At 43.8% G+C, this 3,861-nt stretch overlaps 1 protein-coding gene across 4 annotated transcripts in view; it reads right to left on the reverse strand.

The window, feature by feature from the left end:
- Eva1c (eva-1 homolog C) overlaps window positions 1-3,861 on the reverse strand; it is a 90,132-nt gene that overhangs the window by 40,028 nt on the left and 46,243 nt on the right. The window lies entirely within an intron of this gene.

The following is a 3,861-nucleotide window of genomic DNA, read 5'->3' on the forward strand; positions in this document are numbered from 1 at the left end:
AAAAAAAAAAAAAAAAAAAAAAAAAGAAAGAAAGAAAAAAGTCTGCTGATTTTTTAGGGTGCACCCCAAAACTACTCAATACAATGATTTTACTTTTAAAAGTAGTAATTGCTAACATCCCAGACACAAAGGACTGCGTATAATGATTCCATTTACAGTAGATACCCCCAAATCCAAAGTTCAGTTACTAGTGGTCAACCACAGGCTGAGAACATCTAATGGAAAGTTCCAGAGAGATGAGCTACATTTACATAACTTTAGCTACGGTTGTTGTTGTAATTGTTCTATTTTGTTATTGTTGTTAATCTCTCACCATGCCCAACTTATAAACAAAACCTTAGCATGGGAATCCTCTGGGGGTCTTGGAATGCACCCCCGCAGAGGGGGAGGAGGCGCTGCCGTACTGTTACATGTCACTGGACAACAGGCACATGTTCTGAGAAATGTCCCATTGGGGAATTTCATCATTGTGTGTCCAGAGGGTGTACTGACACAAATCAAGATGGTAGGGCCCGTGACACACCCAGGCCATATGGTAATACCCCATCTTCCCTGGGTTACAAATCTGTACAGCATGTCCCTGTACTGAACACCATGGGCAGCTATAACACAAAGGAGAGTACTTCTGTACCAGAATACAGCCAAACACAGAAAAGATACGGCAGAAACACTAGATGCTGGGCAATTTTCAGCTCTGGTGTAATCAGATGGAACCACTGCCACATATGTGGCTGAAATGTCATTACAAGACGCATGACTAGATACAAAATATCCAGAAAAGGTAAGTCTTTAGGGGGTAGAATGTAGATTCGTGGTTTCCTGAGTCTGGAGGTGCCATCAAGAACTGTCAGGAAATGGCCACGGGAACCTTTTTGAGATGACAGGAATGTTCTATAGCTGGGTTGTAGTTGTGGGTGTCTAACTCAGGAAATTTACCAAAGGTCATCAAATTATACACTGAAATGGGAGGCTTTTATGCTATGAAAATTATGCCTCAATTAAGATTTTTTTTTATCAGGGTATGTTTGCAATATCAAATGGTGATGTTTATTTGGGGACATTGGTACGTGCATACATTGATTACATATTAGAATATATATATTATAACTTGTGCATACATTATAACTTGATTATGTTTTAATCCCTTTATCCCTCTCCCTTCTACAATGAGTAAACAGCCTCTCTCCAGCAGGCTCTGTTCTAAGAGCTCTAGTTGCACTAAATGAATTTAATATTCCAAAGAGCCCTTCTGCGGGCTGCCTGTTCATACCCTTTGCATATTGCATGTTGACTTTCAGCACCTGTCTGGAGGAGTGAATAGTATATTCTAAATGTTAACGTCTACCATTTCTTTGTTCGAAAATAATCCCTTGGGGGCCTAGGGATGCAATTCAGGGGCAGAGTGCTTGCCTAACACGTGCAAAATCCTGGGTTCAATCGCCAGTGTTGAAAAAAAAAAAAAAAAGAGGAAAAAAGAAGATCTTCTCCTGGTCTGCCACTTACTGCACATTTTGCAAAAGAAGAGCAAAGCGAAACAAACATAAAGTGTCACGGTCATTTATTTGTGACACATACTAGGGTTTTGGCAGCAGGCTGGATCTTCCTAGCTCAGAACCAATGACGCTGAAGCTCAAACCTAAAACATGAGAGAAAATAATTTCCAAACACAAGCCCCACCTCTCCGTAACTTATAAATTCCCACGACTTGCTACCAGAACCAGAAAAGCAGCGGAGGACCAAACCTCTGTGCCACAGTCAGGAAGACTTCGGGGTCTCGGGATGCACTCCGGCTTTAGGGCTGCTAAGCCTCAGCGCGCTTCTGAATCCTGTCACCTTCCCTCTAGCCAGTTTTAGCTACCCAGAGTCAACTGTGGTCCAAAATTTTAAATGGAAAATTCTAGACGGAAACAATTCATCAGCTGTGCATTGTGCATTCTACTGAGCAGCATGCTGAAAATTTTGCTGTTTGGCTCTGTCCCACCCAGGACAGGAACTGTCCCCTTTTCCAGCATATCCACAATACATAGGCTCCCTGCCCTTAATCACCTAGGGGCTTTCTGGGCTAACAGAGTGACTGTTGGAGTCTTGCAGCGTTTGTCTACAGATTACCCTTATTTTTCTTAAACATGGCCACGCAGCGTTACAGTATCACGCTGGTAGTTTTATTACAATATGTTGCTATAATTGTTTTATGAATTTCCTGTTTTAATTTCTTACTGTGCCTAAATTTATAATAAATTAATCTTATAAAATTATAAATAATCTTACAAAAATCTTTATAAATTAATCTTTCTCATAGGTATGCATGCATAGAAAAAACAGAGTGTAGGGAGAGCTCGGGCATCCCATGGGGGACTCCGCATAATCCCTGTGGGAAAAGGGGGAAGAGTACTGTCTGTGAAAGGGGAACATTTCAGAGCAGAAACTGGGTTATAGATGTTCACAAAACCCCCACCTCTGGTCATTTAACTCACAGGAGAACCACTGTGGGGAGGGAAATTAAACCAGTGGTTACAGAAACTTGTAGAGGGTCCTTTGCCGGCTCCTTAGAACCTTAGCATTACTGGGAGCCGAGGAAAATTTTGTTTTCTTTTTCTGAACAAAAAAGAACACCGACTCTGACTGGGTTAGAGCCGTCAGGGTGAGTCGTGTCCTCCACAATGGCAGGAGTTTGGGGCTCAGTTTACGAGAAGAGGCTAAAGCTCACCAATACCAACATTTTGCCCAACTTCAAATGTCCAGGGTAAATGCTGTCATTTGGTGTCGACAGGAGAGGATAAAATCACCCCACAGAGCTCAAGCCCCCTCCCAGCCAGCCACAGTTTGTCTGGTAAAGGGCAGGAGAAGGTGGGAGAAAATCCAAGCTCTAGCTCAGAAAACTAGAAACTCTTTAATGGCAATAGCTTTTTTTTCTTCTTCTTCTTCTTTTCTGTAACAGAACTTTTTTTAAATTACAAGAGTATTTTCTTTTTAAGCATGTGATGAAATGTACTTAGGAGCCACCTGTCCTTGATTTATGAAAGTCCGTTCATTGAAAGTGGCCTCCATGCCAGCAAAACCCACGCAGCGTAACACAATTCCCCTGGTGAGGCCTCCAGAGATCCTGTCCCCAGATCACAGGCACATCATCTGCAGGAGTGGGGAGCCCCTGCGTGTCATGTTATGTCCTTGGGTTACTGCTGTGTGCTGCTGACTCACTTGGCTCCCCGGAATGCGCTAACTCATTGTCACCTAAGAGTGACATGTGTGGGCCCTAAAAGACAATGCGGCTGCTGACATAAGCGCTACTCTTCGTCATGGAGCTGGGCGTAGAGCTTTCACTGGCTCTCAGATTAGAGGTGTGGGCACCCTTCCAGGCGGCGGTCACCCAAACGCCTGTGTCTGCAGATGGGGAGAGCCACAGGAGCTTGGGAGGACAGAATCGTGACACTGCTTAGAGAACAACAGCAGAGTCTCCTTCCCAGTGCCAGCAGTTACAGGGCTCTTGGGCCACAGAGTTTCTTCAATAATACACACCCACAGCCACCTCGACTTGTGGTGCGGCTGTGTCCCATAAACCCACCATAAGTTGAAAAAAACGTAAGCCTTCTTCGTTGTTTTTGTTTGTTTGTTTGTTTTTGAGACAGGGTCTCACTATGTAGCTGAGACTGACCTGGAACTCACTATGTAGCCCAGGCTGGTCTGGAATTTACAGTGATCCTCCTGCCTCAGCCTCCCGAGTGCTGGGATTATAGGCCGACCACACCCAGCCCTTTCATTTTTTTTTTTTTTCAGTCCTAGAGGGTTGAATTTAGTGGCACACCGCCACTGAGCTACAGCCCTTTTTGTGTGTGTGTTTTTTTTGTTGTTGTTTTGAGATAG

The sequence above is a fragment of the Fukomys damarensis genome, unplaced genomic scaffold, assembly GCF_012274545.1.
Source record: "Fukomys damarensis isolate Sample0158 unplaced genomic scaffold, DMR_v1.0_HiC HiC_scaffold_24, whole genome shotgun sequence".
In the NCBI taxonomy this organism is placed as follows: Eukaryota; Metazoa; Chordata; class Mammalia; order Rodentia; family Bathyergidae; genus Fukomys; species Fukomys damarensis.